The sequence below is a fragment of the Hemicordylus capensis genome, chromosome 12 (assembly GCF_027244095.1).
Source record: "Hemicordylus capensis ecotype Gifberg chromosome 12, rHemCap1.1.pri, whole genome shotgun sequence".
Lineage (NCBI taxonomy): Eukaryota > Metazoa > Chordata > Lepidosauria > Squamata > Cordylidae > Hemicordylus > Hemicordylus capensis.
Window position 1 is genome coordinate 12,048,357 of NC_069668.1, and position 22,557 is coordinate 12,070,913.

Below are 22,557 nucleotides of genomic sequence, written 5' to 3' on the forward strand. Positions count from 1 at the left end.
TGCCACTCAAAAGGGGGTGGAGTGGGCATGCGCGGAGGCGCGAGGCATCTTGGGAGGTGTAGTCCGGCGGGGGGGTGCAGGCCGGCGAGGAGCTCTACTGGTGGGAAAAACAACAACCCAGAGCAGAGCGCACTGGCGGGCGGCTTGCGAGCAGACGCGAGCTGGCAGCAGCAGCCCGAAGGGGCGAGGGGTCCCGTGGTGGGGCAACTCGCGAGGAATGGGCTTTGTTGCCTGCAATCCTGCCCAAGATCCGCCGGGTTCGGTGAGATCCGCTCCCTAATGGCTGGGTTTGGAATGGCACAGCCTGAGTTGATTTCCTCTCCCTTAAAAACAAACACTTTTCTTCGGAATACGTGAATAAATTACACTTTGTCCGTATTTGAAAACTCATCTCCAGGGCTGGCGTGGCAACGTGCATCTCCTTTTTACGGAACAGAGGAGGTGGCCTTCTACCTGAGACAAACCCTTGGTCCATCTAGCTCAGGATTGTCTACACTGACTGGCAGCACCTTCTCCAAGGCTGCAGGCAGGGGCCTTTCCCAGCCCTACCTGGAGATGCTGCCAGGGAGCGAACCTGGGGCCTTCTGCCTGCAAGCAGATGTTCTGCCCCATCCCTTGAGGGAAATATCTTCCGGTGCTCACACATGCAGCCTCCCATCCAAATGCAAACCAAGGCAAACCCTGCTTAGCAAAAGGGACAATTCGTGCTCGCGACCACAAGACCAGCTCTCCTTGCCATGCGTCCGCTCTGACCTTGTGTGCTTTACTCGGAAGTAGACACCCCAGTAAGTTCAGTGGGGCTTACATTCAGGCATGGGGGTACAGCCGTCCAGGGTGACATTTTTGACGCGGAAGAGAGAGTGCAGAACTCCACCCCTTGGTGTTGGAAACAGCAATTCTTTCTTCCGAGGGCGTTGCGTTTGGCTAACTCATAGGTATTGTTTCTGGCAAGATGTCAGGCCAGATCCTGCCAAGTCAGGATGCAAAGTCCTGAGACCAAGGTAATTCTGGGTGCGGGAAAATGCCAGGCAGAGGCCGGGTGAAGCGGAACGGAGGGCAGTGAACTGGACGGAAATCCATGTCTCCTAGCTGGCCAGACCAGAGAACTGTCTCTGGTTGATCCCTTTCCATATTTCCGTCCATTGAGGATGCCCGGTTAGGAAGTTGACAGCAGAAGCCGGTAGAGCTCATAGGAAGCTGCCATATACTGAGTCAGACCCTTGGTCCATCTAGATCCGGATTGTCTACCCAGACTGGCAGCGGCTTCTCCAAGGTTGCAGGCAGGACTCTCTCTTGGAGATGCTGCCAGGGAGGGAACTGGGCACCTAGATGCTCTTCCCAGAGCGGCTTCATCCCGAGTGGAATCTCTTCCAGTGCTCACATATCAAGTTTCCCTTTCATATGCAACCAGGGTGGACCCTGCTTAGCTAAGGGGACAAGTCATGCCTGCTGCCACCAGACCCACTCTCCTCTCCTGCCTTTTGTCTAGCATAGGGGGATATCTTACAATGCTCACATGTAGTCACTAATAGAAAGAGAGAAGGTATGCCATCCTGTGCCTCTGGGAAGAAGGGGAGGGTTGCTATGTGAAACAAGTCATGTATTTTCTCCTCTCTCCATTCTTGGCTGTTTGGACGCAAGCCGATTGCTTCTGACTTGCTGCCTCTGAGCCATTTCCCCCCGACAATTAAACCTTGAAATCGTCTTACTCCATGTTGGTCATGCATTGGGTCCTGTGACTGCTCAGTGAGACGGATGGATTTACTTTGGAACATTGATAAACTGGAACGGGTTCAGAGGAGGGTGACAAAGATGGTCTGGAAACCCTGCCCTATGAGGAACGGTTGCAAGACGTCGGGCCTGGAGCATGAGAGACTAAAAGTAGAGATGAGAGAGCCATCTTAGGAACATCGGAAGCTGCTGTCTCCTGCATCAGACCTTTGGCTAGCTAGTTCAGTATTGTCTGCTCTGACTGGCAGCAGCTCTCCAAGATTTCAGGCAAGAATTTCTCCCAGGGATTCTCTACAGATTCCAAGGAGTGAACCTGGGACTTTCTGCATGCAAGCAGATGCTCTACCACTGAGCTACAGCCCCATCCCTTAAGGGGACTCTCTTACAGCTCTCACAGGCATTCTCCCATCCAAATGCAAACCAAGGTGGACCCTGCTTAGCAAAGGGGACAATTCATGCTTGGTACCTCAAGACCAGCTCTCCTCCCTAAATATCTGAAGGGATGTCAGACTGAAGGAAGAACAGCCTTCTTCTCTGTTGATCCACTGGGCTAGAACCAATGGGTTGAAACTATAGCGAAGCAGGTTCAGACTGGGCTCTAGGATTTCCTAACTGTGAGAGTTGTTTGACAGTGGAACAGTCATGAAGGGATAGGCTGTCCTTTGCTGGGGGTTTTCAAAAAGAGGGTGGGATATGTGGGGTATCACTCTCAGGGATATGTGGGGTAGAAAATTGTCTGGAAATCTCCCCCTGCCCCACTTCATTTTCCTGTGGAAAATTTCTCATTTCTGAAATGTCTTCTTGATTACTTGAAAAACTGTAGAGAGACAGTGAGAGGGAAATAATATGCTGGAGGCGTTTGTTTTTATTGTGTTTTATAGTGGTTTTTTTAATTTAAAAAATCTCAAATCAAGACAAATCATTAAAACTAGCTGAGCTGGACACAGAGCATGTGCACCTCAAGTTCTCCCCTCCTGCCCCCCGCCGCTGTTTTCTTCCCCCGCCTGCCTGCTTCTGCTGCTGTTTTCTCCCCCCCACCGCCATTTTGTTTCCCTCCTTGCCCACAAGCCTGTCTGCTAGTGCTGCCACTTTCCTCTCCCCCTGCTGGCAGCTCACGAGCGAATTCTCATGAGAGCTGCCACACATGGGATTAGTGAGGGCTACGCCTTAGAGAGAGAGAGAGAGAGAGAGAGAGATATCGTATGCTTCAGGGAAATTTGTATAGTAGTGTTTTTTTGTTGTTGAAGAAAAAGATTAATGCAAATTTGATGCAAATGAGGTGGGAACTTGCATGGGAAACTTTTTTCAGGGAAAGGTTACCATTCAGAAATTTCCAGAAAATCCACATGTCTGGATGCTGAAGCAGTTACCTGCACTGAGGTTGAAGACCACAAAGGGTCCTTCCAACTTGAATGGTTTTAGGACTTTCAGTTATAGTACACCCGTTGGGACCTTTAGCGCTGTTTTTGTGTAGCACATGGGTGTTTATAAGGTTTGACCAAATTTCCTATGGCACCGTTTGCTGACATGAATATCCTCATGCAGAAAGGTGGGGTAGAAATGTGGAAAATAAGTAACTAAATAAAGATACAGAAGTTGATCATTCCTGCCCTCTCAACCCCCTGGACAATTAGCCTCGAAAGGTGAGATAAGATAAGCAGCGATAAGTCAACAGACATACAGAAAGGCAAACTTCAGCTTATGTTGGGGAGTTGCTAATTCTCCAAGATATGGACTCCATCTCCAGCTGACTCTTGAAAGCAATCTTGGGAGCTTCCCAAAGGCTTAATAATATGAAAAATACCATGTTTAGCCAAACACATGAAAACTCTGAATTAGGAACATGGGAAGCTGCCATATACTGAGTCAGACCCTTGGTCCATATAGTTCAGTAGTGTCCACACAGACTGGCAGCGGCTTCTCCGAGGTTGCAGGCAGGAGTCAACCTCAGCCTTATCTTGGAGATGCCGCCAGGGAGGGAACTTGGAACCTTCTGTATGCAAACATGCAGAGGCTTCCCCCAAAGTGGCTCCATCCCCCAAAGGGAATATCTTACAATGCTCACACATGTACATAAGAACAGCCCAGCTGGATCAGGCCCAAGGAAGCCCATCTAGTCCAGCATTCTGTTTCACACAGTGGCCCACCAGATGCCTCTGGGGAAGCCACAGGCAAGAGGTATATGCATGCCCCCTCTCCTGCTGTTGCTCCCCTGCAACTGATATTTAGAGGCCTCTTGCCTCTGAGGCTGGATATGGCCCACAGCCACCAGACTAGTAGCCATCGAGAGACCTGCCCTCCATGAATCTGTCTAAGCCCCTTTTAAAGCCATCCAAGCTGGTGGCCAATACCAGATCCCATGGCAAGGAATTCCATAGATTAATTATGCACTGCGTGAAAAAGGACTTCCTCTTGTTGGTCCTAAATTTCCCAATCTCCAGTTTCATGGGTTGACCCCCTGGTTCTAGTGTTGTGACACCGAGAGAAAAATTTCTCTCTGTCCACCCTGTCCACTCCATACATAATTTTATACACTTCAATCATGTCTCCCCTTAGTCGCCTCTTTTCCAAGCGCCAGATGCTGTAGCCTAGTCTCATCAGGAAGGTGCTCCAGGCCCCTGATCATCTTGGTTGCCCTCTTCCGCACCTTTCCCAGTTCTACAATACCCTTCTTGAGATATGGTGACCAGAACTGTATGCAGGACTCCAGTTGTGACCGCACCATGGATTTGTATAAGGGCATTATAATATTAGCATTTTTATTATCAATCCCTCTCCTACTGATTCTTAGCCTAGAATTAGCTTTTTTTTACAGCTGCCATGCACTGAGATGACACTTTCAAGGAGCTGTCCACCATGACCCCAAGATCTCTCTCCTTGTCAGTGAGCGACATTTCAGATCCCATCAGTGTATATGTGAAGTTGGTGTTTTTTGCCCCAATGTGCATCACTTTACACTTGCTTACACTGAACCACATTTGCCATTTTGTCGCCCAGTCCCCCAGTTTGGAGAGATGTTTTTGGAGTTCCTCACAAGCTGCTGTGGATTTCACTACCCTAAATAGTTTAGAGTCATCTGCAAATTTGGCCATGTCGCTGTTCACCCCGACTTCTAGATTGTTTATGAACAGGTTAAAGAGCACTGGTCCCAGTACTGATCCCTGGGAGACCCCACTTCCTACCTCCCTCCATTGTGAAAACTGTCCATTTATTCCTACTCTCTGTTTCTTGTTCTTCAACCAGTTACTGATCCACACATGAACCTGTCCTCTCATTCCATGACTGTTACGTTTACTCATGTCTATTTCACCATGTTCCGTCTGGACTGTGGTTTCCTGTCCTGTGTATAGGTTTCTCATGAGAACAATGAGATGTTCTGGGATGCCCATTTTCCTAAGGACGTTCCACAATTTGACATAGTCGATGCAACTGAAGGTCTTTCTGTAGTCAATAAAGCACATATTGACTTCTGAGTTAGGTGTACTGAAAAGAGTCTGACCCAGCATAAGGAAACATAAATAGCTAGAGAAAGAGATTTCCAATGGGCTTGCTTCTTATGGGCTTTCAGGTCTCTGCCCCAAGGAGTTTACAATCTAAATTCCACAAGTGGAGACGAGGACAGTAACCTTAACTGTAGTGCAGGGGGAGAATGAGAGACAATCTGAACCAGCTCAGAATAGATGTCCTATAGACACCCACAGTTTGTCTGTAAATTAAAAAAAAAACTACCAACATAGTAATGCCCTTGTACAAATCTATGGTGCAGCCACACTCAGAATGCTGTCTACAGCTCTGGTAGCCACATCTTAAGAAGGACATTGTAGAGATGGAAAAGATGCAGGGAAAGGAACATTCGGGGGGTTGGAGCGACTCCCCTGTGAGGTGAAACTCCAGCATTCAGGACTTTTCCATTTAGAAAGAAGGTGGGTAAGAAGTCAACGCTGGTCTGGTAGTAGCAAGCATGACTTGCCCCCCTGGCTAAGCAGGGTCCGCCCTAGTTGCATATGAATGGGAGACTTCATGTGTGAGCACTGTAGGAGATTCCCCTCAGGGGATGATGAAGCCGCTCTGGGAAGAGCATCTAGGTTCCAAGTTCCCACCCTGGCTTCTCCAAGAGAGGGCTGAGAGAGATTCCAGCCTGCAAACTTAGAGAAGCTGCTGCCAGTCTGTGTAGACAATACTGAGCTAGATGGACCAAGGGTCTGACTCAGTATATGGCAGCTTCCTATATATCTATGTCACTTAGCAATGCCAGCGTGTGTGGTCCAGTTCAGACCTGGAGTGTCTCGAAAATCCTACAGGCTCTCCATCAAAGATGGGAATTGATTACAGGCCTGCTCTCTAACCTAAGAGCTCAGCTGGGCTGAGAAGAACATGGTTAGAGCAACCTCTGCTTTCCATCGGAGCTCTCCTAGGTGCTGAACCGACAAACCTCACCCCTGTTTTCGAGACTCTGTGTCTTAAGGACTTCCGATCAGCCCCTTTCACATGCCCTGAAAGCTTTCAGCCTGGCCAGAATGGAGGAGCAGCTAAAAGAGGGCTTTCCCTTTAGCTGTCATGTGGCACCCGGCAGCTACGCTTATTCCAAAAGGCATAACATGCTACTGAAGGCATCACATTGCTACAGAACCCACAGCTGCTGCATGCTTTTGTTGTTAAGCCAATCTGTTTTTGGAAACTAATTTTTTGCTAGCATCAGTGCTAAGCCTTCAGTGCCAATTTAATTTCCCATTAGTCTGCAGATTAAATCTCAGCTTACGGAGCTTTCTGTAAAGCTGCAGCTTGGTCTCTGGTCAGTCAAAAGACAAGTTTCCGGGATATTCGTAATCCCACTGGATTCCACCGGGGTTGCTTCCTTCTTAGTCCTTGGCAGCATTGCGAATAATCAGTTCGTGCAATTTTGTTATCCTCTGCAGTCGTGAAGATTTCTGGTTGCATATAATACTGGCTCTAAAATTAATATTTGATAATAACAATAACAGCGACGTTTTGTGAATTAACCAATTAGATTGCCTTTCTGTGGGCAACGCTGAGTGCTTGTTCTGACATTAGGCTGCTCTTGGTTTAGGAGAAAAGGTGGAAATACGAGAGGGGCTGTGGTGCAATAGTCAGGGATGATGGGCTTTGTAGTCCAACAGCAGCTGGAGGGCCAGTGTTGTGCAGCCCTGGCATACAGCATGAGAATTCTGGACTGATTTGTTCTATGATCCCATCTATCATCAGATGATCCCATCAAATAAATAAAGAAGTGATCCCACTCATGGGTCAATCGATCCCATAAATGTGCAGCCCCAGTTAAGGCCAGGCCTCCAGGCCTCTCAGCTGTTGGGACGCCAAAGTCAAACCCCACTGAGGCTGTCCCAAAAGCTGACCATGTTCCCACCCCTGTTTCAGACACCAACCTCACCGCTCTGCTGCTAGGAGCTGGAGAAGTGTGCACGTGTGTGTTAGACAAATAAGAGATTAAAGTCCCTCATTCCAGACAGCGTAATTGGCTCCTCTCCAAACATGCTGTGGAGAGCCTGTTCCCCTTATCAGCAGTAACCTAACAGTGCTGGAGTGGCTATCCTTCCAGAAAGCCCCTGCGGTATCTAAAGGTGACTGGTGTAGCCCCAGATACCGATCGGTCTGAATCAGGGTTTTTTCTTGACTCTGGGCAGCTGGCGTGGCAATGTGAGTTGTGTTTGCTCTACGTTGGTGCCGCTTCCCTCCTCTGAAATCCAACAGCATTCCAGTCAACCCCACCAGTGTGCGAACGTTGTCCAGGGGTCTTGTGGTGCATATCGTAGGCAAAGTTTACCAGTTTTCTTCCGGGACAGATTCAAAATACCAGTCATGACTTTTAAAGCCACAAACCTTTGGGCCCGGGGAATCCGTCAGATCACATCCATCTATGTACCTGCCAGGCTCCTCCATCCTACGTCTTAGGCCTGGCTCATGGCCCCACAACGAATGGACATCTGGTTGGTGGGCACTAGAGACGGGGCCTTTTTGGTTGCAGCCCCTTGGATTTGGAACAACCTCCCAGAAAAGCTTCACCATGCTTCCTCTTTCAGGATTTTTTTTTTAAACTAAAGGCCCATCTTTTTAGAGACGTTTAAAATGTCTTATCTGCTGTTCATAACTGGTGGGTGTTTAGCTTTCCCCTTTTAAAATTGGTAACATTTAAATGTGGACTTAACCAGGTCTTTTAATTTCTACTGGTTTTATTAATTTTGTGGTTTTGATCTGTTTTAATGTTTTAATTTCTGTTTCTATGTGTTTTATGTTTGTTGTAAACTGCCCAGAGATGTGAGTTTTGGGGTGCTGTGCAAATATACCAACGAAACGAAACAAAACTAACTAATTTTATATTGCTCTCCGTCACACTAATTTTCTGAGCTGCCTTGAGCAATAGTGCACTGGAAAGTTAGGAAATACATCTTTTAAACAAACAAACAAACACATACTGTACACACAAACATGTATCCCCTGCTAACTGAGCAAAGAGGCACCTTTTAAAAGTAGCGATTCTCTTTATTTAGCAGAGGGAGAGCTACTGGCCCGATCCGGCCCCAGTGGCTGCTGCTGCAGTGTATGTTCTGCTTCATTTTTAGGTTTTGAGCCCTTTGGGGACAGGGAGCCAGGTTTCAAAAGTGATCTTGGAGATCTGAAGGGCTCAATCTTGTGAAGGAAGGAAGAGAAGGCTCCCTGACCTGTCCCCACAGTCTAAAAAAGAAACCTAAGATAGACCCCAGCAACAGTCAATGCTGTGCTGGGGATGGAGAGGGCCAGTTGCTCTCCCCCTGCTGAACAAAGAGAATCTTCACTTTCAAAAGGTGCCTCTTTGCTCAGTTAGCATCACAATAACTTCTCCCAAAACTCTGTAGTCCACACCCAGTTACTACATCTTACCACATATCTGAGAAGCCACCACCCATGAACAAAAGATTATTTTTTACAAAGAGAAAAAGATTAAAATCAAACCATTCTTGCTTAGTCAGTCGAATATCGTCCTGAACAAGCGAGTTTTATTGCTCCCATATTTCAAGGCCTCCTTGATTTTGTCTAAAACACAATTAAATCCCCAGTTCAAATCCCGCTTCAACCACAAAACTCACTGGGTGACTTCGGGCCTGTCACGTCCCACTCAGCCTAACCTACTTCGCAGGGCTGTTGTGGGGATAAACATAACCCCCTGCTCTGGGGTCCTTGGAGGAAGAGCAGGATAGAAATGTACAAATAAATAGATCAAAATGCCAGACAATCCCCCATCCCCGGACTGCTGCCTGACTCTCTTGGTGACAGAAGTCACTCTGGTCACACACATCCATCAGGACGGATCTGACCAGCTTCTTCTCTTCCCGGTTTTGAACCGTTTGCCATTTTCAACAGATATTTGACCTACTATTGCATTTCTGGCTTTCTGCTCAGTGTATAGGAAGTTGCTTTATACCATGTCAGACCCTTTATACCATGTTTAACCCTAACCCTTGGCCCATCTAGCTCAGTATTGTCTACATTGACTGGCAGCGGCTTCTCCAAGTTTGCAGGCAGGGGTCTTTCCCAGCCCTACTGGAAATGCTGCCAGGGCCTGAACTCGAGACCTTCCATGTGCAAAGCAGTTGCTCTACCACTGAGTTATGGCCCCATCTCTTAAGAAGCTGCTGTTTACTGTGTCAGACTCTGGGCCCATCTTGTCCAATACTGTCTCCCCTGACTGGCAGCATCTCTCCTGGCCAGGGTCTCAGACAGGGGTCTTTCTCAGCCTTACCTGGAGATGCTGCTAAGGACTGAAACTGACATGCATGCAAAGAGGATGCTCTTCCACTGAACTATGGCCCCATTCCCCAAAAGTGGCATACATGTGTCTCCCATCCAGTCACTGACCACACCAAGACCTGTTTAGCTTCTGCAAGGGGGATATCTCACATGCCCTTAGACCATGCCCTGGGACCCAAAAATGCTGCTAACTTCTTTGTTCATTGTCTCGATCCTTTGGGTAGCTTTTGAATATAACATTTTTACCCAGCTTTAGCACAAAGCTTTTCTCGTTATCCTATATAAGCGTTTCAGTTATACCTCTACTGTATCTTGGACTTCCCTATTGCTAGGCCTTGAGTGCAATTTATCTCTCTCATGCATTCAAAAATCCGACTCCCTTTTCAGGGAGGCTGAGCTGGTCTTGTAGTAGTAAGCATGAATGGTCCCCTTTGCGAAGCAGGTTCCACCCTGGTTTGCTTTTGAGTGGGAGACTCCATGTGTGAGCGCTGTAAGATATTCCCTTTAGGGGATGGGACCTCTCTGGGAAGAGAACTTGCCTGCTTGCATGCAGAAGCTTCCGAGTTCCCTCCCTGGCATCTCCAAGACTCCAGTCTCTCCAAGGAGAGATTCCTGTTGGCATTCTTGGAGAAGCCGCTGCCAGTCTGTGTAGACAGTACTGAGCTAGATGGACCAAAGGTCTGACTCGGTATATGGCAGCTTCCTATGTTCCAATGTTCAGGAGCGGCAACATTCAACGACAGAACCTTCCCCAAAAGTTGTTAGAATCTTGGCCACTACTCAGTGACATCACAGCCAATGGCAGCAAGCAACCGGATGTTTGCTCTATTAAATTTCCACTTGTCCTGATATCATGTGGCCACCAGATGGCTCTGTAGGCTCACCAATGAAGTTCCCAAAGCAAGGGAAATACCTTTCCCTCCTGTATGGCCCACCTCCCTGGTCACGTTTGGGTGCTGCTGTTTCAAGTAATAGGGACTTGGAATAGTTAGCCATTAAATTCTAATCTTCATCCGGAGAAAGCAAGATATTTGCATTAACGACGACTGCACGCTTCAGAGGCCGGGTTGAGGCTATTTAAATCAATTTGAATGCAGATAGGTTTTCTTTTCTTTTGTAGCCACAACTCTGATTACCGTTCAGGTTTTTTTAATTAAACCCATGGCATTAATTTTATTTAATGCGGAGAGTCTTGAAATGCTGCCCATGTGCTAGCGGATCTGCTTTGCACGCAGAAGGTCCCAGGCTCCTGAGCCTTGGGGTCCCTATTATTGTCAAAGTCAGATCATGTGCCTTCCTCAAGCATAGCCGGAGCTTTCCGGCGCGGGAGGGGATTGTTCAGAACCGAGTCGATGTGTCATTCTGCCCGAGCCAAATGCTGAACTCCCTCTTACGCCCCTTGACAGGCAATCTCGGGCCTGGATGTAGCGGGGAAGCAGGCATGGCAGGAAGGGAATAAAGACATGAAAACGCAGCTCACGGCTGCTGCCCGGAAGGGCGAGACTGTCTGGAAAGGATTGACAGATGCCACTGGAGAATGGGAGTCCTGCTGTTTCCACGGGAACCCCTCCGATTTCACAGTCTTCTGGCTCTGACCTAATGAGCTGATTTGCCAGTCTTCTGCTAGACGATAAAAGCCTCTGCACCCTGTGTTCCTGAATTGTCCCCTTTGCTAAGCAGAGTCCGCGCCAACCACGAGGGTTCCATTCACGGTCGAGACAACAACAACAAATATGTATACTTCTCAATAAGCGCCTTCCTTGTTGATTTTTAAATCTCGATTAAAGACTTTTCTTTTTCGCCAGGCTTTTGCCCTGTAGTTTACCTATTTGTTTTTTTCTTTTATGTTAGTTACTTTTAGTTTTTAACTTAGAAGGTAGTTTTAATGCTGTCTTGCTTTGCATGTTTTTGTACACTGCCCAGAGTCTTCGGAGCGGGCAGTATATTAAATGTTTCTAATCAATCAATCAATCAATCAATCAATTTATATACTGCTTTTTAACAAATGTTTCCAAAGTGGTGTACATAGAGAAATAAGCTTCCTGTCCCCAATGGGCTCACAATCTCAAAAGAAATATAAGATAGATACCAACAACAGTCACGGGAGGGCTGCTGTGCTGGGGGTGGATTGGGCCAGTTACTCTCCCCCTGCTAAATAAAGAGAATCGCCACATCAAAAAGGTGTCTCTTTGCCCAGTTATCAGGGGTTAGGGGAAAGACCACAAAATATAGTAAAAAGTAGATAGAGCCCCCTGAGCCCCAGAAATGACCCCCCGAACCCATGAAAATCAGCCCAATCCCCTCAAATCACCCCTGACCCCCCTGGAAAGTACCCCCTGACCCCAGGAATCCCTCCCAAGCCCGCCAATTAAAAAAGCCCTCACCAAACCATGGATACTCTGGTCACGGTTGGCAAGGGTGGTCACAATTTCCCAGTCACCGATACTCAAATCCGCGATTGGGAAAACCGCGATCAGTACTGAGCTTGGTGGACGAAGGGTCTGACTCTGTATCCGGCAGCTCCCTCTGTTCCTATGTCTCAAACCAGTGTACAGTGTAACACTTGCTGCATTGATAGTCATGTGACTTTAGAATTTCTCAGACTTACTCTGAAGTCCTCTTCATTTTCTCCGAATGTATTAGATGTAGAGGAAGAAACAGCATAATTTTCTGAGCCAAAATGAGCATTGAAATATCAGCAATGATCACAGAAGCCAATTGGTAATCAGTATTTAGCTTCAATAGATATAGATGTTCGAAATTAGTCCAACTGGTCTCCATATAATTTTTTGAGTTGGCAGGTGAATATAATCATCAGAGTAAACCGTCTAATTTTAACAATAAAAGTGATTGCTACTGCCTCCCTAGATGGTGAACAGCATGGCAGCGACATTGGCTCTATTATGGGGGGGTGTTTGGCAAAAATGTAGGGTGTGTGTGTAGGTTTTACCAGCTTTGTTACTCTCCATCACATTGCAATGTCGCAATTTAAAAATTATTTGGGAAGGCAGAGAAAAATTTCAGGGAGACCAGGCTCACCCTAGCCCACCCCAGCTGTGGATCTGTGTAGTAGGAACATAGCAAGCTGCCATATACCGAGTGAGACCATTGGTCCATCTAGCTCAGTATTGCCTGCACAGACTGGCAGCGGCTTCTTCAAGGTTGCAGGCAGGAGTGTCTGTCATTCCTATCTGGAGATGCTGCTAGGGAGGGAACTTGGGACTTTCTGCATGGAAGCAGGCAGGTGCTTTTCCCATCCCCCAAGAGGAATCTGTTACAGTGCTCACACATGTAGTCTCCCATTCAAATGCAAACCAAGGCAGACCCTGCTTAGCAAAAGGGACATGTCATGCTTGCTACCACAAGACCAGGTGCGCAGGATTGAAAAGAATTGGATTTGGATTACAAATATCAAAACAGGTCCTTTTGGACCCTTCAGAATTGAGGTTCAGTAAAATCAGATTGGTAAAACCTGCAAAAATCCCCATAGACGTCTATGGGGAAAGACACCCCCCACCTCCAATGGTTACCCCAGGAGCTTTCAAAGCTGGCACACAAGTAGGTAAGGATGGTCGGATTCTTTGTGTATTTAATTAGAAGTGAATCTGACCATCCTTTGACTTTAAATTGATTTTTAAAAGTAAGCTGGAAATTGTACTCACAAAGAATACAGAAGAAAAGTTATTACACATCCGAAAATCACAGAGGAAATGATGTAACACCAGAGAATCTCCAGGAAAGTTATGTGATGCCAAAGAATCATCTGCTTCCACTTTTAACCTATGAGTACAATTAAATGCTAAGTGTTCTCAAAAATTTTAAAAAAATTAATGCAGGGGCAAGCAGGTGGGCAGGGAGACCATGATTTGGAGCTTCAAAATCCTCTGATTTTTTCCCCAAATGGGGTCAGAAAAGTCTGATCCAAACTGGGCTGTGCAAGTTTGGGTTCAAACTCTCTCTGGACCCCTCCGATCCGAGTAAAACTGGATTGTTTCTGATTTAACCAATCCAATTTTGCACAGGCCTACTGTGAAAAGCATTTCAGGCGAAGCTATAGGCCTACCTTTCTGCTTGGCTGAAACAGTTTCTCATGTCAGACCCCGGTACTCCGTTTAATTCTGTGTTTTTCCAGAATGAACGGACCTCCGCCCTCATCTTTGTCCCCGAGGGGCCATAAACTAGGCTGAAGACAGACCCAATGAATCTTTAATGCATCTAATGGACTCTTGAGCATTTGAGTCTCTTAGACCGGAATGAGACACGTGCTCACCAAATGTATCGCAAATTGATGGATGTTGAAGGAGCCCTTTTTGGAGCATTGCAAAAGTGACTGACCTCTAGAGAGGCGGGGAGAACTGGACACGTGGGTGCAGCAGGCCCGTGAACAGGAGGGAGCGAGGCGGTGTGTGAGCAGCAAGTGACAAATGAGAGGTGCATGAGCCATGGGTGTGAGTGGCAGGTGGAAGTAGCAACGGGGGTCACCCCACATCTCCTCCGGGGGCCTCTGTCAACATCACTATGCCCCTGGCAATTGAGTGAGGCTCTGAAACCGACGTGTGAAGTTGGTTGGTTTGTCTTGACTGTGGTCTCGTGTGGTGTCCGACGCCGCAATCGTGGCTTGATCTTGATTTGTTTGGGCAGCTCCATTCTTACAGGACTCTTGTGCAGAAAGCCTGGCTCATGGGAGGTCATTCGAAGGCATGGGGCCTGAATAAAACAAAACAGGGTGAAACAAACCAACATCCAGTAACTGCCTGAAGTGCAGATTCAGATTTGTTAAATGTCTAACAGATTTCGGAACCATGGAAGTTCTAAGGACACTTGGACACCATGTTACACATTTGAGGAAGGACCTCAGCTCAGCGGTAGTGTGTCTGCTTTGCATGGAGAAAGTCCCAGGTTCAATCCCTGGCAGCATCTCCAGGTGGGGCTGAAACTTCCTGAAACTTTTTAGAGCTGCTGCCAATCAGAGAAGACAAGAGTGAGCTGGGTGGACCAAGAGTCAGACTCAGTAGAAGGCAGCATCCTATTTTCCTAGCCTGGGGAAATGATTGTAACCTAGCCCCCTGACTGAGACTCTAGTTTTCTTAGTGCAGAGAACTTTTTGTACATCCCAGCCTGTGCTCCCCCGCTAAAATGTCCCAGGAGATACAGCCAGGCACAAGCTGACCTCCTCAACCAGAATGAGCCCAGCTCTTTTGCTGACTCTGTTGATAAGATGCACTGACCTTTATTTATAGGGCTGCCTCCGGGATATGACAGGAGGAATCGAGAGCCCTGCCAAGAAATTAAACGAAATTCCCCAGGAAGGCCATGAATGCATTCAAAGGAGTCTCCGAGGCAGAGAAAGAACAAGGTAAGTCAAACATAATGATCTCGATTTGTGTCAATTGATCTGGCTGGCCGAACAGCCCTAAAGGTCTTTCAAGCCGTGGTTGCAAACATTTCAAATGCTGATTTGCAGAGTCATACATACTACAACTATGACAGATATTTATATACCGCTCTTCAACCAAAGTTACCAAAGCGGTTTAATAAATAATATATAAATAAGATGGCTCCCTGTCCCTAAAGGGCTTACAATCTAAAAAGAAACATAAGACAGACACCAGCAACAGCCACTGGAGGGATGCTGTGCAGGGGCTGGATAAGGCCATTTGCTCTCCCCCTGCTAAATATAAAAGAATCATCACTTTCAAAGGTGTCCCTTTGATCAGTTAGCAGGGGTATACATAATGGGTTTTTACAAATTATTGTAACTGCTAACTGGGCAAAGAGGCACCTTTTTCCATGGTGATTCTCTTTATTTAGCAGGGGGAGAGTAACTGGCCCTATTCACCGCCAACACAGTACTTCCAGTGACTGTTGCTGGTGTGTGTCTTATGTTTCTTTTGAGAATGTGAGCCCTTTGAGGACAGGGAGCCATCTTATTTGTTTGTTATTTCTCTTTGTAAACCGCCCTGAGCCATTTTTGGAAGGGGGGTATAGAAATCGAATGAATAATAATAATAATAAATTTGAGTGGTCCTGTTCAGTTTGCTTCAGAATGATGCCCTGATCTTGTTTTGAGAAAAGAGTTTTCAGACAATTTTGGGGTTGTTTTTTTAAAATGTGTCACACAGGAAAATATTTGTGAATGTGTTTGCATTTTGGTTGAATAACTATTATAAGCAGCGTATGGCTCTGGAGAAGGCTGCTCTAAGAAGCAGCTTGGTAAAATGCAAGAACTTGGAACAATATTTGGACAAAGTGATGCAATCTGTGCCTATTTTGGTGGCGTTTTGCCAAGTGAGAAGCTTGTGAGATGAGTTTTTCTTTAAAAAAAACAAAACAAGTGTTTGTAGTTCGGTCATGTCTTAACATTATCGTTTTGTGCGGCTTCGTGTAAAACTCCCTGGCGATTGTTTTAATGCCCTTGAAGGGGGATAATCTGGATCTGAAATGTGTCAGGCTCTATTAAGCATTTTGTGAGAGATCTGAGCGTCTCTTCTCTTTGTGTTTCCTTTTTGTAGTCAGCCTCTTTGCTTAGGGCCAAATGGGATCCAATGTGGGTTTTTCTGTACTTAAAAGCAGCTGCAGGAAGGGAGACCATTGGGCATGTGTGTGTCTGTGTGTGTCTGTAAGGAATTAATTCCTCTCTGTGCTGTATTTCTAGCTTAAATTGATGTCCCCACTGATGTTCTTAGGCAGGGAACATAGGAAGCTGCCGTATACCGAGTCAGACCATCGGTCCATCTAGCTCAGTATTGTCTACCCAGACTTGCAGCAGCTTCTCCAAGGTTGCAGGCAGGAGTCCCACTCAGCCCTATCTTGGAGATGCTGCCAGGGAGGGAACTTGGAACCTCAGATGCTCTTCCCAGAGTCATTTCATCCCTTAAGGGGAATATCTTACAGTGCTCATGCATGTAGTCTCCCATTCAAATGCAAACCATGGTGGAGCCTGCTTAGCAAAGGGGACAATTCATGCCTGCTACCACAAGACCAGCTCTCCTCCTAAGGGTTTTGGTGAGGAGAGTGGGACATAGCAAGCTGCTTTCTACTGAGTAAAGACCCTTGGTCCATCTAGCTCAGTATTGTCTACACAGACAGGCAGCGGCTTCTCCAAGGTGGCAGGCAGGAATCTCTCTCTCAGTCCTATCCTGGAGATGCTGCCAGGGAGGGAACTTGGAGCCTTCTGCATGCAAGCAGGCAGGTGCTCTTCCCTGAGCGGCCCCATCCCCTAAGAGGCATCCATAAGTTTTGTGGATATACCTGTTGAATATCTGCTTGTCTGTTGTCGGGGTTCCCTGAGTTTACATTACTCATACTGTCCTAGGCAGTAACTGTGCCAAGTTTGGTGCCGATAGCTCAAAGGGTATGGGAACGCGTAGGTAACAGACAAACAGACCTTCAATTTTATAGATATAGATATAGATATAGATATAAAAGGTGGCATTTAATATTGTTTTCACCCAGCAGCTCTGTTTAAATCATCATAATCCTCCTCCTCCTCATCTTTCTAGCCACCTCATAACAAATTGTTCTCTGGGCTGGCTGATATATCTGTCGTGCTGCTTTTAGGTTGAAGTGAATTGGACCCTATGTGGGTAGATTTTTTTTTTTAGTTTTGACTATGTTTACGTCAGTCACCTTGGGCCAGTGTTTGGCTGGGAAACGGGGTTGTGTTGAATAAGAGATGATGGAAATAACAAAGATATTTCAAATGCCGGGCGGAGCAGGGACGAATCCTAGGAAGAAGGCTGGTTCTCACATGGCCGCTCTCACCCTGAGGCCTTCTGCTCGACAAGAGGCTGCAGGCCACAGGCGGCTCCTTGACGAAAGGAGGGATTTGTGCGTCCTCTCTGCCCTTCTTCGACTCGCTTCGAGGAGAGAATTATTCGTCAGCACAACTATTTCTGTAGCCTTCCCCGGGCACGTCACCTTCTTCCCGGCGGCTCATTCGTTATCCAGGTTTCTCCTCTGACTTCAGCTCACACCTAAGCGCTGAGCTGTTTGTCAGGATGACTAATTGGCCTGGTGCTAGTATGTCTTTTTGTCATTGCTGCCTCCGCCCCGGGCCATCGCAGAAGCTGCAAACATGCCTGTAAATTACGGATGGAGTGGTTGCTGTTTATAAATCCATGGTTCATCGGGGAGCGCGGTTCTCTCGCTAGGTGGGCAGGACTTCCTTGTGGCGTGATCTACGGCCCAGTTTGGGTCCTGAAATGTCGGGCAGTATTGATCGCTGAACTACCTGTTTAAATTTGTATTAATGACCTCCAAGGAAGGAAAGGCCAGCAGGGGAATAGCCGTGCGTCCTTCTGTTGGGAACACTGATGTTTAAGTGCCTCTAAAGGCACGTGTGGGGAATATATGAAGTTCTCTCTACATGAAGGTTGCAACTCAGGCTTTATCCTACATATTGCGGAAGGAGTTCCCAAATGCTGGACTACAACACTCATCATCCACAGCCACAATGACCTCCGACTGTTGTGGCTGGGGGTGATGGAAGTTGGGGACCCAAGGCTGGGAACCCACATAACAGAGGGGCTTGCTCATCTTACTAATTAAACCAAAGCTTAAATCACTCCATGTAGGTTTCGTAATCTTATTAATAAGGACACATGTTCCATCTTTTGGGCTTGCTTGTCATGAAGCATCATCCTGATTGACACGCCACAAGATGGCATGAGGTCAGATGTTTAGGTACTTCCGTTGTTTTTATTGAGGAAGAAAGGCAGCTGTCCTTTGCTGAGTCCGACCCTTGGTCCATCTAGCTCAGTATTATCTGCACAGACTGGCAGCGGCCTCTCCGAAGTGGCAGGCAGGAGTCTCTCTCAGCCCTATTATGGAGATGCTGCCAGGGAGGGAACTTGGAATGTCCCACATGCAAACATGCATGAGTTCTGCCGAGAGCTGCTGCAGCTGCTATTAAAATTAAAATATAGGTATAAAAATATGTTATAAATAATCTCTAAGGTGTACCCATCACTAATCCCATGCGTGGCAGCTCTCATGAGAGTTCACAAGCAAGGGAAGAGGGAGGGTGGTACGGGCGCCCGAACAGGGCCAGGCAGTGAGCAGGAGGCTGAGTGAGGCCAGCAGCCACAGTGCCAAGTCCGAGCCTGAGAGAGGCGGCAGCCCCCCCCCCCCGAGGTAGACTGCTTCTGGGCGGGGAGGCTCCCTCTGGCTGGGCCGGGGATTGCCCAGGAAGCTCCTGGCTGGCCTCTGTTGAAAACAGGAGGCTGGGCGAAGAGGCTGCAGCAGGGCTTTTCTTAGCAAGGGGCCGACGGGGTCGTGGAGAAGGAGCACTAACTGGGGCTGAAGGGAGGGCGGGGGGAGAACGGCTGAAGGGCTGGAGACGGAATGAAGATGGGGGGAGAGGCAGGGACAACTAGGGGCGCAGATGCTCTGTGCTCCAGGTGAGCTAGTGACAATCCTTATCCCCTAGTTGTTGCTACCCGTTTCCGGCCAGGTGGTGGAGCTTCTGCTCCACACGTCCCCATTTCTCCCTCTGCAAGCACAGCACCGTGCCGGCTCCTTCGCTCTGGAGAGACAGAAACGGTTGTTGGCAAATGTTAGCCCTGCAGTGCTCTTGTCACTGGAGACTCCCCGCCAGAGCTCTTCTCGCAGCCATGTGGAAAGGAAGCTGCCGGCTGCTGGGAGCTTTTGGCGGCGATGAAGCGCGTCAGGCGTGTGGCCTTCAGGGGCACCTTCTCTTGAGAAGTGACTCGACCTCTTCCGGATATCTCTGTGTTCCCAGGTGGGGACGCTGTTTCTGGGCGGCAGCATTGCGGATTGCACGGGGACTCGTGTAGTTCATTCCTCTTGCTTCCCAGGGATGACTCCGAGGGGTCGGGAAATATGTCCCACTCCCCCAGCCACCAGGTTGGACTTCTACAGCAAAGCATCCTATATTATGGTCCCGTCGCTTCCATTCATTATTTTAAAAGGCCTCTGTGGTTTCGAGGAGCCTCATTCACTCTCTGCAGCAGAAGCCAGTGCAGCCAGGTCGGGAGGAGACGCCCCCATCCTCCCAGGAGCCCGGTTGACCCCTTAGCTTCCTGCCTGGGCTGCTGGCCTGGTCCTGACCCCTCTCGCCACCCCAGTCTTTCCTGCCACATGGACAAGGAGAGACGCGACTGCATATCAGCGATTGCTTATCAGAGCCGACACGAATCCGACTTGTCAGGATTGCCAGAGGAAAGCTTGTCCCTCTTGTGTTACACGGGTGTCCTGGAACGGATAAAGAAGTTAATGTACGCTGATGACAAGAATTGATTTCCAATTTCCTGTGGAAAGAGTCTCTTGCTGCTTCGGACTCAGGCAATTGAGCTTATATTACAGGGCTGGCTGAGGGCTATAGATCACTGTGACAGGCCCACGGTTAGAAAGGAGGCTGTTTTTTGACAAGATATTGAAGGGGATTTTTAGGAAAGTTCTCCATGTCACCCTTTCCTCCGCTCTCACCCCCTCCTCCAAAACAGTTCAGCCTGAAGCATTCATCTGGGGGCGGGGGGGCAGATTATAGACAGCAAGATCTCGTATCAAGATGTAAGCGACTAATTCTCCAGGTCCAGCCGTTTTTCTCTATTCTTGCTGGATTCGTTTCCCATGGATGCTTCCTGCTGCAGAAAACGTAGAGAGGGGGAAGGGAAATGATTTCCTGGGCGTTCTTCATGCAGCAGGCTTTATTGCAAATTCAAAGTTGTCCCCCACCCCCTCCGCAAATGATGCAAAAAGTCAATTTTTTTTTAACCCTGGATATACATTGGGCTACACTCCAAGGTGCAGTGAAAAACCCAAATTTTGTGTGAAGTACTCCCTGATCGTTTGCAGGGATTTTGTGGGGGAAATATTTCTGATATGTGAACGCACGTCCTCCATTCCAGAGGAGATGAGAGTTAAAGGGCTTTAAAAGCTCTGTGTGAAAAATGCCCTGGAGGAAAAGAGGAATGGACCTTGTGTGACAGCAGGGACCAGGTACATCTCTTTCTTTCGCCCCTCAACTTGGAACAAGTTGGTGGCACCATCAAAGCTCACCGGAAGAACAGGAAACCGGGCGGTAAAACTTCCTGTTCTTGATAAGGGCAAATCGAACAGCGGCAATGTTTAGCCAGTTAATCCAATCATCTTTGGTTTGGAAAGGGGTCCCCAGTTAAGCAGCGGATTTTACACAGGAACACAGGAAGCTGCCTTCTACCGAGTCAGACTGTTGGGCCATCTAGCTCAGTATTGTCTACACCAGCGGAGTGGCAGGAATCCCAACCTGGATTCCTCCAGATGTTGCTGAACTACCACTCCCAGCATTCCCAGCTATAATGTATTGTGGCTAGGGGTGGTGGGAGTTGTAGTTCAGCAACATCTGGAGGAATCCAGGTTGGGAACCTCCGGTCTACACTGACTGGCAGCTGCTCTCCATGGTTTCAGGCGGTTTTTCTTTCTCAGCCTGGCCTGGAGATGCTGCCAGGGATTGAAGCTGGGCCCTTCTGCATGCCAAGCAGGTGCTCTCCTTCTGAGCTCCATCCCCATCTCCTAAGCAGGGATGTCAAACTGTGGCCCTCTCCAGCTGTTTTTGGACTACAACTCCCATAATCCCCAGCCACAGTGGCCAATAGCCAGGGATGATGGGAGTTGTAGGCCAACATCTGCAGAAGGGCCACAGTTTGACATCCCTGCGGGGAAGACCTCAGCGTGGGATATAAATGTAAAAATGAATAAAAAGTAAAGCTGCCGGGATGTGACTGTCACACACTGTTTACATCATAAGCTTTCTGGTTAAACCTTCGCTCTTGCTTTGATGCTGGTGAGTGAACCCCACTAAAACTCAGCCCATTCTAGGCATGAAACAGAGCAGTTATTATCATCTGCATTTTCTAGGAACACTGTTTATATTTCCGCCAAACCTTTTGATAAAATTACATCTGCCAACTGTACATTGGGGAATAGTTTATTCACGGCATGTCACTCTTGATTTCCATCTCTGTCTGCTGAGGGAGCGTGTTAAATCGGCAAGAGAGGTGGTATATTATTTAGCTTTAAACGGATCTCTCTTGTTTAAATTTCAGACCAGGGACAAATTGCTTTTGAAATTGGAAGAGTAGAAGTTGGTCTGATGGCTCATCAATTCCAGGGAGAGCGTGGGAGAGAGACGGAGACATTTCAGCACTCCAGGATGGCTTGAAAAAAGGACGCTTGCTAGAATTAGTGTGAGGGGTTCAATTCGAACTAGCCCAGTTCGAGCGGTTTGTACTCAAACTGGACCGGCCCCCTCCAAAAAGGTTCAGCCCAGTTCGACCAGTTCTAGTGCGTGCAGTGGAATCCAGTAAGGATTTCCCTTTGCAAGCATTGGGGGAACCCTGTGGGGTTGAAAAAGGGCTGGTGGAGGTTACCTCCCCATCAGCTCATCAATTCCAGGGAGAGTGTGGGAGAGAGACGGAGATGCTTAAACTCTCCAGGACAGCTTGAAAAAAGGACGCTTGCTAGAATTAGTGTTGGGTGTGTGTGTGTGTGTAAGGAGTTGGAGAACAAGTCAGAAATTAAGACTCTATCTATCTATCTATCACCTGACATGTGTATCTCTAAGCAGTGTACATAACATGGTGTGAGTGTGAGGATTGTGGGAGTATAGTCCAACTTACACCTGGGGACCCACGTTTGAGAAACCCTGGGATCAGGCAAAAATGTTATGTAATAATACATCCCCTGCTAACTGAGCAAAGAGACACTTTTTCAACGTGGTGATTCTCTTACATTTAGCAGGGGGAGAGCAACTGGCCCTACCCAACCCCAGCACAGCATCCCTCCAGTGGCTGTTGCGGGTGTCTACCTCCTTTTTCTTTTTTAGACTGTGAGCCCTTTGGAGACAGGGGGCCATCTTATTTATGTATGGTTTATTTTCCTACGTCTTGAGAACTTGGGTTGAAGAGCGGGATATAAATGTTCGTTGTAGTAGTAAGTGCTACCACTTTACTAATGTACCTCACTGCTACACCCTCCACACCTGTAAAATCCAGATTGCTTTAACTTAGCTGCGTCAGGTTATATGAAAGCCACGAAGCACTCAAAACTCCTCGGAGGAAAGTG

General features: G+C 47.7%; 1 long non-coding RNA gene across 1 annotated transcript in view; it reads left to right on the plus strand.

Moving 5' to 3' along the window:
- Positions 1 to 22,557, plus strand: part of LOC128335943 (uncharacterized) — a 53,312-nt gene that overhangs the window by 753 nt on the left and 30,002 nt on the right. Inside the window, exon 2 of the long non-coding RNA XR_008311779.1 lies at positions 14,733 to 14,848. This is a non-coding gene — a long non-coding RNA (uncharacterized LOC128335943). The remainder of the gene's footprint in view (positions 1 to 14,732; positions 14,849 to 22,557) is intronic.